Raw genomic sequence first — 16,393 nt, 5'->3', positions numbered from 1 at the left:
ATATTCTTTGGTTAGTGCCCACTTTTGTTTTCAATCTTAAACTCCTGTTGGTTTTTATGTCATCGCCAATTTTTTTTTATGTTTCATTGTCATTGTCTGCTTAGAAGGCTATATTCTAGAGTGCCATAATTATTCCACATTCCTTGAAATTCAGACTCAGGCAATCAGAGGTTCATCATTGAGAGTAAAATTCTTTAAAAGTGTACAATTCATGAATTTATCTATTTATGTCCATACACTGATTGGTTTATGGGATCTGGAGGACAAAGTTAGAGAAGAGAATAAAATATAAATTTTATTAAAATTCTTAATTTCTCACATCATTAAAAACATTTAAGTAGGAAGATGAAAAGTAATCACAATTAAAGCTACTTATCTGGACTGCTTACCAGCCAAGCATAATTAACATGCAATGAAATAGATTACATTAAATTATGTATGCATGATACACACATATTTTTGTTATGCAATAAATTGAATTAACTTTGAATATTTATGTGGGATTATAGCTTGTTTCATCAAATATTTTTGACTGATGTTTTCTGGTTATGAATTTACATATTAACAGAGTAAGAGAAATTATTCAGTTTAAAACTATTTAATTCCCAATTGTTTCAGAATTGTACATGTGGTTGTAGTCCTCAGAGACAAATAAGAGTTATTTGCCAATTTAAGTTAAGGTTTTCTCTTTCTCTTTTGTTTTATATTATGAGAGCAATGGGTAAAATATACAAGAAAATGAATATAACATTAATGGTAATTGATCCAAAAGAAAAGATCACCAAACATGACTGACTAAATTTTATTTTTAAAAACTAGCTGTTGGACAACTGTGACAGAGCAGAACTTCTAGAAACATAAAGAAAGACTCTATTCTAGAATCTATAAACTGGAAATACCAAGATCTCTAATTACAGAGGACTGTTATGGTCATCCACAATTGAGCAGAACAATTCCTGGCATCCTAAAAAGATCTTGGGGTTTGATAATGAGCATGTCTGGAGCCTGTAGTTGTTTCCATGACAGTATGCTTCAGACAGAGAAAACCTGTGTCTCTTAAGCCAGGGAAATTTCCTTTCTAATTTCCGCAATACTTACTGTGCCTATGCAAAAAATGCAACACCTTGCCACACCAGCCCTCTTTTCTTTTTTTTTTTTTCTTTTCTCCCTTTTTCCTTTGTTGTTGTTTAGTTCCTGTTTATTGCTTGTTTTGGTAGATTTTTTTTTAGTTTTATTTTCTTTTCTCTGTTTTCTTTTACCCTTTCTTCTTTTAAATTGGTATTGATAGCTCCTAGACAAACTCCTCCCAGCTTCCCTTTTCCCCCCAACAGAATCACAGAATTGAATCTTGTTCTGTCTCATAAGTTGAGTGGGGAAAAAAGTGGATGGTACCAGGAGCACACAGAAACATGAACATTGAGTGAAAATAAAAAATAATCACCCAAAGCTAAATTTTGGTCCTTACTCCTTCACTCCCATGGCCTATTACCTCACATTTAACATTTTTTACCCTCAGTCCTTGGCTACCCATGAATCCATTATTATCCTCACTCAAGCCAGCTGTCAACCAGCTACCAAAGTGAAAAATATAATCTCTCAGGCTGCAAAGAAACCAGTACTCTGTTCCTACTTATTGACTCTCGGGAGCCTCCTGTCCTCCACCTTTCTTCATTGAGTAACTGTGGTTGCTACCATACTAGGTTTCTGATTAGTTCTTACTCAAAGGCATTTTCTGATATGGAAATGCTAGTAGTCATTTGGCAGACTCCAGCAGGCCAAATCACAGACCAAAATGGCATCCAGGATTCAGCACTCTCCTCCCATCTATTTTTAATGACATAAAAGAGACATGCATATATATAACTGCATTATATGTATATGTATATGTATATGTATATAACTGCTATAACTCTTATTGAATATCCCCTTATACAGTGACAATTGTGCCCACTGTTTTCTGTTTGATTGTTAGTTTATTTTTCTTTCTTTGTATTTAACACAAAGAAATTTGTTTAACAAGGAATTATGATAGAAGTGTCTTTTGCTTTAGAATTCATGGTAGAACCAAGTTAAGGGGATTCGTGGACTTTTTCTTTCGGCTCCCCAGAGGCACCAATAATACATGGTTCCTCTTTTGCATAGGTGCATTAAAATGGTAAAATACTACATATGAAAACAAGTTATTTAACAAAGATAGGAACACAGATTTTTGGATGCAGTTAGGCCTTATACCCTGAACACTGGCACAATGACTTGGCTCAGGCCTTCAAAGAATGGGCATTGCCCATACACCCCTGAAGCATTGACTATCTATGGAAACAATGACGATTTTCTACAGCATCACCAGGAGGCAACCCCCAATCAGGGGAGATCCTACTGCTACCCTGGCATTGACTTTACTCCAAGGAGTGTTCCCTAGACACCCAGATGACTCAGCGACAGCAGCAACTTGCTTGCAGGACAGGATGCTCTGCATCTGATGGTGAGGTGAAACTGGATGATGCTCCACATCCTGATTTTGATTGAAAAAGAAACCAGAATCCTTCTGGCACAGAAACCAGAATCTTTAACTACAGAAACCAGACAACAATAGCAGCTAATGTGTGAAAAAAAAATTCACCACAGAAAATGACTAAGTGGTTGGACAACCTATAATGCCTGGAGCCCAGAGTCGGTCTTATGCCAGATAACTTCAGGGATAAGTTTTCTTAGTATTTAGGACAAGGCTTTTTTCCATTTACCCATATTTTCTGGGCCTATGCAAAAACAAAACAAAACAAAACACTTGCCTTACACCGTTATTGCTGAATTTTTTAACTCTTATCCTTTAACAAAAAAAGAAGAACTTACTAAACTTTCTGCTGGTACTTCATTGAATTCCATGTGAGTCAATAGTTTTTAAAAATACTCTCCTTTCTCTTCCATTCTTTAGTTTATCTTTCAACTTTCTATTTTTTAAAGAAAAACATGCTGCTTTTGATCTTCCTAAAATGTATTATAAATAATGTCAACTATGTAATGCATTTTCTTTAAATAAATGTAAAAAATCAGACATAAAATCAAATCCAAAGTTAATGACAACAAAATCAACATACCCAATCTACAAGTTATATAAAACTTATATAGATAACATATAACTTACATATACATTTATATATAAAGGGGACCTGTTATAGTAGCAGTCCAGGCAAAATGGGGGAAGGTATGAGATGCATGCTGGAAACAGGGGCAAAGTGATGCGAACACTGGTGGTGGAAATGGCCCAAATTACTGTCACCTTAAATATAACTCTGAAAGATTTATAATTCACATTGGTCACAAAAAAAGAAAACTGTCTGGAGTCTGTAATTTCTTCTTTAATGTGGACTAGAGTAAATTTAAATGAAATTAGCTTCTTGGGATTAGTATCAAACTATAAAATCAGGCCCCTGTGTCTGGGACCTGTGGACCTGTGGTGACCTTGGGACTGCCCTCCAACCCCAGACCATGAGTGTGCGCCTCTGTGCCTGGGACCTATGGACCTGTGGTGAGCTAAGGACTGCCCCACGACCATGAGTGTGCATTCCTTTGCCTTGGACCTGTGGACCTGTGGTGAGCTAGGGACTGCCCCCCCCCCGACCATGAGTGTGCATTCCTTTGCCTGGGGCTTGTGGACCTGTGGTGAGCTAGGGACTGCCCACCCCTGACCATGTGTGTGCATTCCTTTGCCTGGGACCTGTGGACCTGTGACGAACTTGTGACTGCCCCCCCTCACCCCATGCTGACCGTGAGTGCATGCCCCTATGCCTCAGACCTGTGGTGAGCTTGAGACTGCCCCCCTCCCTCCTCAACTGTGAGTGTGTACCTGTGAGCTTGGAACATGTGGTGAGCTCGGGACTGCACGCCCCCTCAACACCACTCCTGCCGACTGTAAGTGTGTGCCCCTGCACCTGGAATCTTTGGGCAGGTTAGAGAAGCCTGCTTCCCTCCCCCAGACCACAAATCATGCAAATGCACCAGATAGTCTAACTTACACTATATAGATCCAATCAGCTTAGACCTAACACTCAATTTCCCCATAAAATCCATAGCCCATAAAACAGGATAGCAAAACACTGAAGCAGCTTGTAATATCCTTATCATACTTAGACAAATCACTTGGCCAAGGAAAAATAAACTCTAAATCAAATATACCCTCAAGTACCTCTAAAACAATTAGTACAGCAGACAACTTTATTAAACAATCAGAAAAGTCAACATTGAAAACCTCAGATGCAAAGAAATATGGGAAGACACTAGCAACTGGAGAAATGGAGAAAAATCTTATTAATTTTCCAACTCCACCAAAACACACAAGCCCAATAGATGAGAATCTAAAAGCAACAATGAATGCCCTAGCAATGGAAATCCAAGAATCACTAACCTACAAGATTAAGAAATCTATAGATGAACAATTCAGCCAACTCAAAGAACTTTTACAAGACATGAAAGAATCCATTATTATATCAGACAAAATTGATTTCAACCTTAAGAAAGTGCTCAGAGATCAAAAGGGTTCTGATCAATATTTATGTGCTGACTGCTCACAAATCTAGAGAAACCTATGGAAGGAAATGTGATAGTATTAGGAGATATCAATTCTCTATTATCACCACTAGACAGATCCAACAGGCAGAAAATTAGCAAAGACATAAGAGCCCTTAATAAGAAATTAGAGGAAATAGGATTAACAGAAGTATACAGGGCTCTCCACCCTAAGAAAGCAGAATAAACATTCTTCTGAAGTGCACACAAAACCTTCTCTAGAATAGACGATGTCTTAGGATATAAATCTACTTGCACAAAGTCACAAACATAAAAATTATTAGAAGCTCCCCATCAGACCATTATGCAACAGAGATCAAGATCAATTGTAAAAAAGAAAATGTGGAGAAAATCCAACACCTGGAAATTAAGCAACATGCTACTCAACAACAGCTGGATGAAAAAAAGGAAAACAAGGAAGAAATAAAAGAATTCCTTGAGATGAATGATAATGAAGAGAAAAATTGTCAAAATCTGTCGGACACTGCAAAAGAAGTAATTAGAGGGAAACTCATAGCAATACAGACCTATGTCAGGAGAGAGAAAAATGACAAAATCAACAGTTTAAAAGGACACTTTAAGGTTAATCTGGAAAATAACAGCAAAGAACCCCAAAAACAACCAGAAGAAAAGAAATAATAAACAAGGGCAGAAATAAACAACATAGAAACAAAAAAGCAATACCAAAAAAAAAAAAAAAAAAAACCACAATGAAACCAAGAGCTGGTTTTTTGAAAGAATAAAGAAGATAGACAAACCACTGGCAAGACACACACACACACACACACACACACACACACAAAGGAAAACACCCAAATAATTAGAATCACAATGAAAGGGGAGCGATTACAACAGAACTCCAAGAAATCAAAGACATCATGAGGGCGTAAAGTGAACAACTATACTGTTAGACTAGAGAACCCTGAAGAAACCGACAGATTTCTGGAAAAATATCATCTCCCAAGCCTGAATAAAGAGGATGTAGAAAGCCTAAACAGTCCAATCATAACAGAGGAAAGCAAACATTAATTAAGAAACTCCCCAAGAACAAAAGTCCTAGGTCTAGATGGTTTCACAGGTGAATTCTATCAAACATTCTGAGAATTACAACCACTGATTCTCTGGCTCTTTCAAAACATTGAAAAGACAGGAATCCTTCCGAATTCCTTTTATGAGGCAAATATCACACTCATTCCCTAAGATGGCAGACAATGCCAAGAAACAAAACTATAGGGGTCTCAAACTCACAGCACGTGGGCCACAACGGCCCCCCGTACAACATTTTGTGGCCCTGCCCTAGAGGAATCTTTTTTGTTTTGTTTTGTTTTAGTTTTTTGGGTCACACCCCCCAATGTTCAAGGCTTACTACTGACTTTGCACTCAAGGATCACCCCAACTTTGCCTCTTGCGGCCCCCAGATAAATTGAGTTTGAGACCCCTGCTATAGACCAATCCACTATGAACATAGATGTTAAAATCCTCAACAAAATCTTACAAACAGAATCAAACAATACATCAAAAAGATTATACATCATGACTATGTATGTTTAACCCCAGGGATGCAAGGATGGTTCTACAAATACAAATCAATGAACATCATATATCACATTAACAAGAAGAAGACAAAAATCACATGATCCTATCAATCAACACAGAGAAGGCATTTGACAAAATTCAATACCCATTCATGCTGAAAACACTCAGCAAAATAGGGTTAGAAAGAATTTTCCTCAAGATAGTTATAGCTATTTATAAAAAGCCCATAGCCAACATTATCTTAATGGAAAAAAAACTGAAAAAAAAAAGGCATTTGACAAAATTCAATACCCATTCATGCTGAAAACACTCAGCAAAATAGGGTTAGAAAGAATTTTCCTCAAGATAGTTATAGCTATTTATAAAAAGCCCATAGCCAACATTATCTTAATGGAAAAAAAACTGAAAGCATTTCCACTAAGGTCAGGAACTAAGCAAGGCTGCCCACTTTCTGCGCTCTTATTCAACATAGTTTTAGAAGTACTAGCAATTGCAAACAGACAAAGAAGGGAATTCAAGAAACCCAGGTAGGGAAATATGAAGTCAAACTATCTCTTTTTGCAGATGATATGATGATATACATAGAAAACCCTAAAGAGTCCACAGTAAAACTCTTAGAAACAACAAGACAATACAGCAATGTGGATGACTATGAAATCAATACAAAAACAATAACATTCCTCTATATAAATAACGAAGTAGAGGAGAAAGACATTAAGGAGTCAATCCCATTTAAAATAGTTTCTAAAAATATCAAGTACCTAAAAGTCAACCTGACAAGAGAAATGAAAGACCTCTACCATAAAAACTTCAAAACGTTCCAGAAAGAAACAGAAGAGAACCTAAGAAAATGGAAGAACATCCTCTGCTCATGGATAAGAAGAATAAACATAATCAAAATTACTATATTACCTAAATTACTATACAGATTTAACACAATCCCTATCCAAATTCAGACATCATTTTTAAAGAACTAGAACAATCATAAAGTTTATCTGGAACCAAAAAAGACCTAGGTTAGCCAAACCCTTACTAAATAACAGGAAACTGCGTGGCATTAGTTTACCTAACCTGAAGCTTTATTATAAAGCTGTAGTCATCAAAACAATCTGGTACTGGAACAAAGACAGAGTATCAGACCAGTGCGTTAGAACAAAATATCCAGAGATATACCCACAAGTGTATGGTCAATTGATATTTGACAAAGGATACAAGAACCTGAAATGGAATAAAGACAATCTCTTCAACAAATAGTGTTGGAACAACTGGATAACCACCTGTAAGAAACTAAAGATTCATCCGTGCCTCACACCCTACACAAAATTTGACTCAAAATGGATTAAAGACCTGGAAATCAGACCTAAAACTATAAAGTACACTAAAAGAAAAATAGGCAGAACACTACAAGACTTATACCTCAAAAATATTTTTGTTGATGGAATGCCAATGGCAAGAGTAATAGCATCAAACTTAAACAAATGGGACTACATAAAACTAAAGAGTTTCTGTATAGCAAAAAAAAATAATAATAAAGCACTGACTAAAACTAAAAGACAGCTAACAGAATGGGAAAATATTTTCACACTCGACACATCAAACAGAGGATGGATATCAAGGATATACAAAGCACTCATAAAGGAACCCCACAAAACCCAATAAAGCCATAGATGAATGGGAAAAATAAATGAATAGAAATTTTTCCAAGGAAGAGCGACAAATGTCTAAGAGACACATGAAAACATGTTCACCATCACTCATCATTAGAGAAATCCAAATAAAGACAATGAGGTACCACCTAACACCCTTGAGGGTGGTTCACATAAAAAAAATAGGACCAATCACTGTTGGTGGGGATGTGGTAAGAAAGGAACATTCATCCACTGCTGCATTTAATCCATTGATGTTGAGGGAGATTATAGTCATGAGGTTTGATATCATCCTTGTGTATTAGTTTGATATTTCTCTTGGTCTGTCTTGACTTAAAGTAAATCTTTAAGCTTTTCTTTTTTATAAATAATATTTTATTTAAACACGTTGATTACAAACATGATTGTGGTTGGGTTTCAGTCATGAAAGAATGCCCCCCATCACCAGAGCAACATTCCCATCACCAATGTCCCAAATCTCCCTCCTCCCCACCCCACCCCATCTGTAATCTAGACAGGCTTTCTATTTCCCTCATATATTCTCATTGTTAGGATAGTTCTCATTGTAGTTATTTCTCTAACTAAACTCATCATTCTTTGTGGTGAGTTTCATGAAGTGAGCTGTAACTTCCAGCCCTTCTCTCTTTTGTCTCTGAAAATTATTGCAAGAATGTCTTTCACGTTTCTTAAAACCCATAGATGAGTGAGACCATTCTACTTTTATTTTAAGGCTGGTTTTGTCAATAAAGTTTCTGAGCTCTTGCTAAGCCAAATTTCAACCAATTATTTATCTTTTCTTACCTCAATCATATATCAAATGCTCAGATCCAGCCTATGAGGGCCAGGCTTCCAACAACAACCTAGGAATAGAACACCAATCCCTATCTCTATGTGGCATGAGTTTGTAGACAGTGGACTCCTCTCTGATTGCCAAAACTAATATGTAAACTAACCATGCCTAAACTATATATAAATCCTCTTATATATTATTCCTCTCCCTTCAAAAATCCTCTGTTGTCTCATCCCCCAATCTTGATCCCTCACCTTTCCTTATTTAATCCTCTTTACCCTCAGTTATTAACCCATTAGGTACCAACACCAACCTACTGCTCCAATAAACCACCACCAAGCTCCCAAACTGAAACGACACCCTCCCAGCCCAACATCGCATGCCTCGGCAAGAAATTACAACCAACATACTTGCTAAATTATGCTTTATGGCCGTTTTTCTTATCCTCCTAATTATGGACTATCACATGCTACTGAGTCCCAGAAGGAAACCAGCTCAAGGACACTTCCCTCATGGCTACAAGTAACTCCACAAACCCAACAAGACACGATGTGATGAAAAACTGCCCTGGATTTCACCCTCCACAAAAATACGTCAAAAGATTCGATGGGGAATCCTATATTTCCTTTGTGTGTTTAATACCTCCATTATAATACCATTAGTCTGTTTATCTCCAAAATTAAATTAGCCTCATGAACAACATTGTTTTTGAACGCCTTTTTAAATTTAATTTTATCTATTTCTTTTATTATGTATATTTTTATTTTTCTCTTTGTCTCTCCAAACTCACCTGTTTTGGTTTTGAGTGGCATGAAAACCTACAAGAAAAGTCTTGCCTGGGATAAAAGCCCAGGTCAAAACCAGGGTGAAGGTAGTGTGCAGACTATCATTCTCACCTCCACATCCAATAGCAACATAAGTTATAAGGGACAAAGATGGACATTTTGTATTAATTAGGGGATACATACAGCAGGAAGAAATCACACTCCTAAATATATATGCACCAAATGAGGGGCCAGCAAAATATTTAATACATTTGGTGATAAATCTGAAAAATAATATAAAGAAAAACACAATAATTGTGGGATACCCCAACATGGCATTATCAACACTTGATAGGTCAACCAGACTGAAACCCAACAAGAATATACTAGACTGAAAAGAGAAATGGAAGAAAGAGACCTAGTATATATATATATATATATATATATATATATATATATATATATATATATATATATATATATATATATATATATATATATATATATATGCACTCCATGCCCTAAAACCTGGATACGCATTCTTCTCTAATGTACATTGGACATTCTTCAGGATAGACTACATGTTAGCACATAAAACATACCTCCATAATATCAAGAGGATAGACATTTTACAGGCTACCTTCACTGACGACAAGGCCTTGAAATTATATGTGAACTACAAAGAGAAACAGAAGAAAAACTTTAATACCTGAAAGTTAAACAACCTAATACTGAGTAACCAGTGGGTCCAAGATTAAATCAAAGAGAAAATAAAAACCTTCCTGGAAACAAATGACAATAAAGAGACAAACTATTGGTACCGAGAGGAAAATTTATAGCTTTGCAAGCACTCATCAGGAAAGAAGGAGGAGGTTACCTGAATAGCTTAATGATGCAGCTCATAGAATTAGAAAGTGTTCAACAAAAGGACCCAAAAATAAGGAGACAGAAGGAAATAACAAAGCTGAGAGCAGATAAATGAAGTGGAAACATAAAGAAACAATCCGAAACGTCAACGAAAGCAGAAGTTGGTTCTGTGAAAAAATAAAAAGTTTGATAGAACACTGGCAAAACTAACAAAGAAAGAGAGAGAGAGAGAAACTTGATAGCTCATATTAGGAAGAAAAAGGAGAGATAACTACTGATATGGCAGAGATTCAAAGGGTAATCAGAAACTACTTTGAGAAATTCTATGCCACTAAAAATGAGAACCTGGAAGAAATGGATAACTTCTTGGACTCATATATAATCTTATACGGTTGAATGAAGAGTATGTAGCATATCTAAACACCCCCATCACTATTGAGGAAATTAAGATAGTAATCAAATATCTGCCCCAAAACAAAAGCCCAGGCCCAAATGGATTCACTAATGAATTCTTTCAAACCTTTCAAGAGGAACTAATACCAATCCTAGCAAGACTCTTTCATGAAAAAACAGGAACACTTCCAACTAGCTTTTATGAAGCCAACATCACTTTGATACCTAAACAAGACAGAGATGCTAAAAAATAAAAAAATATTACAGACCAATATCGCTGATGAATACAGATGCAAAGATCCTCAACAAAATCATGGCAAATAGGATTCAATTCCTCATTAAGAAGATCATTCACTACAATCAAGTAGGTTTCATCCCAAGAATGCAAGGATGGTTTAACATTTATAAATCTATCAACATAACACACAACATCAAAAACAAGAAAAATAAAAATTACATGATCATGTCGATAGACACAGAGAAAGCATTTGATAAGGTCCAACACCCATTCTTGGTCAAAACTCTCAGCAAGATGGGAATAGAAGGAACCTTTCTCAATATAGTTAAGGCCATTTACCACAAGCCAGTGGCAAATATTATCCTCAATGGAGAAAAACTAAAAGGCTTCCCTCTAAATTCTGGCACAAGACAAGGCTGTCCTCTCACCACTCCTATTTAACATAGCACTGGAAGTACTTGCTATAGCGATTAGGCAAGAAAAAGATATCAAGGGAATCCATATAGGAAAGGAAGAAGTCAAGCTCTCATTGTTTGCAGATGACATGATACTCTACTTAGAAAACCCTAAAGACTCTACCAAAAGCTTCTAGAAACAATAGACTCATATAGCAAGGTGGCAGGCTACAAAATTAACACAAAAAATCAATGGTCTTTCTATACACCAAAAGTAATAAGGAAGAAATGGACATTAAGAAAACAACCCCATTTACAATAGTGCCACATAAAGTCAAATATCTTGGAATCAACTTGACTAATATTGTGAAGGACCTATGCAAAGAAAACTATAAAACTCTGCTCTAAAAAATATGAGAGGACACGTGGAAATGGAAGTACATACCCTCTAGAGATGCCCATGACATTCTTCAAAAAAGTGGATCAGGCACTTTTGAAATTCATTTGGAACAATAAACACCCTAGAGTAGCTAAAGCAATCATTGGGAAAAAGAATATGGGAGGAATTACTTTCCCCAAATTTAAACTTTACTACAAAGCAACAGTTATCAAAACAGTATGGTATTGGAATAAAGACAGGCCTTCAGATCAGTGGAATAGGTTTGAATGCTCAGAGAATGTTTCCCAGACATATAACCACCTAATTTTTGATAAAGGAACAAGAAATCCTAAATGGAGCAAAGAAAGCCTCTCCAACAAGGGGTGTAGGCACAACTAGCTAGCCACTTGCAAAAAATTGAAGTTACATTCCCAGATAACATCATGTACGAAGGTAAAATCCAAATGTAGGAAACAACACGTAGGCAAGACACTCCAGGACATTGAGACTATAGGCATTTTCAAGTAGGAAACTGCACTCTCCAAGCAAGTGAAAGCAGAGATTAACAGATGGGAATATATTTAGCTGAGAAGCTACTGCACCTCGAAGGAAATACTGCCCAGGATACTGTAGCAAGTCAGCCCCTGAAGATATTGACTGATGGTGGGATGGCGAATGAGGCCTTTTTCTTCCAGCTCGGAGCACGGGTCTGCCACCCTGTCTAGCCCATGGTTCTGAGGTGAAACGGCAGGTAAACAGCTCGCAGACAGTCAGGCTCGTGGAAATATTTGCTTTATTCGGAGGACAAAACTGAAGTCCAAAGACTCAGCTTCAGTTCCAGCCAGCAAAAGCCCCTGCCTTCCACAGACCCTTGCTCTTATACCCCAGAGTCAGGTACCACCCAATGGTGGGATCAGATACCAACCAATGGTGGAAGCAAAATCAGGTCCTACCCTAGGGTGGGGGCAGAATGCCAGGTCACACCCTAGGGTAGGGCACAATCACCTAATCAGTTTAGGGTGAGCAACATAGTAATCCCCCAAAATATTTACATACACAACAGATACCACTCCTAGGAATATACCATATGAACACAAAAATACAATACAAAAATTCCTTCCTTACACCTGTATTCATTGCAGCACTATTTACAATAGCAAGACTCTGGGAACAACCAAGATACCCTTCAACAGATGAATGACTAAAGAAACTCTGGTACATATACACAATGGAATACTATGTAGCTGACAGGAGAGATGAAGTCATGAAATTTACCTATACATGGATGTACATGGAATCTATTATGCTGAGTGAAATAAGTCAGAGGGAGAAAAACGCAGAATGGTCTCACTCATCTATGGGTTTTAAGAAAAATGAAAGACATTCTTGCAATAATAATTTTCAGAAACAAAAGAGAAAAGGGGTGGAAGTTACAGCTCACCTCATGAAGCTCACCACAAACAGGGAGGAGTTTAGTTAGAAAAATAACTACCTTTTGAACTATCCTAATAATGAGATTATATGAGGAAAATAGAAAGCCTGTCTAGAGTACAGGCAGGGGTTGGGGGGGTGGTGGGGGGGGAGATTTGGGACATTGGTGATGGGGATATTGCACTGGTGATGATGGTGTTCTTTACATGACTGAAACCCAAACACAATCATGTATGAATCAAGATGTTTAAATAAAATATATTAAAAAAAGAAAATTTAGTTTGCAAAATACTAAACTGTCCACAGGCTAACTGGATAAAAAATTGTGATTAAATGTTTTTCTATAATCATAATTGTGATATAGCACACAATAAAACACAATTAATATATTATAAGATGTTGCAAATCATCCCTTGACGGGGTTGACTGATGGAGGGATGGAGGATGAGGTCTTTCCCCTCCAGCTCAGAGCACGCATCTGCCACCTTTTCAGCTGGCGGTTCTGAGGTGAAGCGGTGGGTAAACAGCTAGCAGACAGTCAGGCTTATGAAAATATTAGCTTTATTTGGTGGACAAGACTGAAGCCCAAAGCCTCAGCATCAGTTCCAGCCATAAAAGCCCCTCACCTTCCACAGACCCTTGCTTTTATCTCCCAGAATCAGGTACCACCCAATGGTGGGAGCAGAATCAGGTACCACCCTAGGGTGGGAGCAGAATCAGGTATCACCCTAGGGTGGGAGCAGAATGCCAGATCACACCCTAGGGTAGGGCACAATCACCAGATCAGGGTAAAGTCAGTATCATAATAGTCCCATAAAAATGTTTACATACACAACAATAAGATATTAAAAAAAAAAGAGGGAGTCTTTCAGTTTTTCTCCACTGAGGATAATATTTGCCACTGGCTTGTTGTAGATGTCCTTAACTATATTGAGAAAGGTTCCTTTCATTCCCATCTTGCTGAGACGTTTTTTGGTTTGCTTGTTTTTGGGGGGGGCACACCATTTGATGCTCAGGGTTACTCCTGGCTATGTACTTAGAAATTGCCCCTGGCTTGAGGGGACCATATGGGATGCCGGGGGATCGAACCATGGTCTGTTCCTTGGGTAGCGCTTGCAAGGCAGACACCTTACCTCTAGCGCCACCTCACCTGCCCCTTGCTGAGAGTTTTGATCAAGAATGGGTGTTGGACCTTATCAAATGCTTTCTCTGAGTCTATTGATATGATCATGTGATTTTTATTTTTCTTGTTGTTGATGTTGTGTATTATGTTAATAGAGTTACGGATGTTAAACCATCCGTGCATTTCTGGGATGAAACCTACTTGATCATAATGAATGATCTTGATGAGGCATTGAATCCTATTTGCCAGGATTTTGTTGAGAATCTTTGTATCTGTAAGAACCCATACTTTTAATAATATGCTCACCTCCCATCCTGAACATATGTCATAAGGACCGAACTTAGACTCTATGTGATCAGTCAGTGACCGCCTGACCCAGAACCCCAAATCCCAGATGAGAAACTGATACAGATCTCAGAAACATCACTAGGAACCAGACTCTGCCCAGGGAAATTCCAAATGCCGCCCTGGCACCAACTTGCACCAGTTTTACTATGACATACTGACATGAGGATATTGTAACCACTGTCAATAGACAGACAAGCTAGACAGAACAATAGTAAAAATACAAGTGTTAGAAATAAGTAATAGAAGAAAGGACCTAATGAAAATATATAGTAAAATCTATCGCCCAAGAAGCTTATTATGCACTCTTCTCAAATATACTTAATGTGTATATATATGTTTTAATGTATAACTCAAATATACATAAATTGTGAATATGTAAATAATACCAAGCGGCCTCTCAGACCAAGAATGTAGAAACTAATGATGTGAAAATAAGTAGAGAACAACTTTAACACTTGAAAGCTGAACAAAATATTGATAAAGAAACACTTAAAAAAATTGAAGAAGAAATCAAGTACTAAAAAGATTACTTGAAATTAATGAGAAACAAAAAAACTATCAAAATCTGTGGACACAACAAAAGTGATAGTCAGGTAAAAAAATAAAGGCCTACATTAGGAAAGAATTCTAACCTACTGCCAGAGAATGCAGCATAGATATCTCCATTATAGGGGAAGCAAGCCCACTGGATGTGGCTATTGACTTTCCTGGTGCAGTGAGCTGATATTTTCCCCAAGAAATATTTTTTTAGTCAGCAGATCCATTGGTGGATGTTAATTATACTCAAAGTGGATTACTGGCAACATTTCTGATATTCATGACATGATAGCGACATTACAATTTCTTTCTTACTATCTGGCGCATTCTCTCCCTTGCAAAATTACAGGGCAAAATTACAGACCTCAGTCTATGACTCAGGAAAATTCTCAGCACCAAACCTCTGCTAGTTTCGCCCCCTGGCCAGATAAATCTGCATTTCTAAAAGTATAGTGGTCAATGAAAATGCAAATCAGCTTTTCTAGTTTCAACTTCTAAGTCAGTAAACAGTTTCTAGCTTTTTTGCCTTTTACTATTCTGACCAGCTGCAAAATTGTAGCAAAATAAGTTTCTCTTCCTTTGTCATAAGAACCTTCTTTCTAAACCAGAACACTCCCTTCTCATGTTACTTTCTACCTTGTTACCTCGGGATTCTTTACACCTGTATTGGCTAGTTTTTTTGATATATACATATTCTAGGGCCTGCTACCATTGTGTTGCTTCTCCTAAGATTCTCCACCTTTTTGTCAACACAGAAATGCCTTACCAGAAACGTGCATATATGTCACAAGCTTGAAAAGTAAAATTGTCTCATGTCTATTGAAGACACGGATCCCCATATAAGTTATCTTGTGTGGCCTCATTATTTCATATTTATATTCGTCCATTCATGTGCCCGCTTTTCTTTAATGAAGGATTTCATCCCCATTAAAGATGCTGAGACACAAGACACCTGCAGCAACCTAGAACTAAGGCATACATCTTAAATACAGGAGAAAGAATACATTCCAAAAGGAGAAAAGGGAAATTGAAATAAACTACAGGAACCATCAATAACATAGACATCAAGTAATAATACAGATTCATAATATGAGAAAACAGTTCTTTAAAAGAATAAACAAGATATAAAAACTTTATTTATAAAGGGAAAAAGAAAAAAATAAGTTAGATTAAAATGAAAAGGAGAAATTACAACAGACAACTCAGAAATTCAGATATCATATGATGTTACTAAAATAATTTTCATGATCAAATTATAGAAATTAGAAGTGACAGATTCTTAGAATCATGTAATCTCTCAAAAGTGAGCCAGGAATGGGGCCGGAGTGGTACACTGCAGTAGGGCATTTGTTTTGCATGTGACTGACCTAAGATGGTCCTCAT

General features: G+C 37.0%; 1 protein-coding gene across 1 annotated transcript in view; it reads right to left on the bottom strand.

Annotated features, from left to right (window-relative positions):
• Window positions 1-16,393, bottom strand: part of DNAH9 (dynein axonemal heavy chain 9) — a 704,007-nt gene that overhangs the window by 519,183 nt on the left and 168,431 nt on the right. The gene's annotated exons all lie outside the window — the stretch shown is intronic.

This window comes from Suncus etruscus, chromosome 7 (genome assembly GCF_024139225.1).
Source record: "Suncus etruscus isolate mSunEtr1 chromosome 7, mSunEtr1.pri.cur, whole genome shotgun sequence".
In the NCBI taxonomy this organism is placed as follows: Eukaryota; Metazoa; Chordata; class Mammalia; order Eulipotyphla; family Soricidae; genus Suncus; species Suncus etruscus.
The sequence above is the reverse complement of the archived record's forward strand: the minus strand, read 5'-3'. Positions and strand labels throughout refer to the sequence as shown.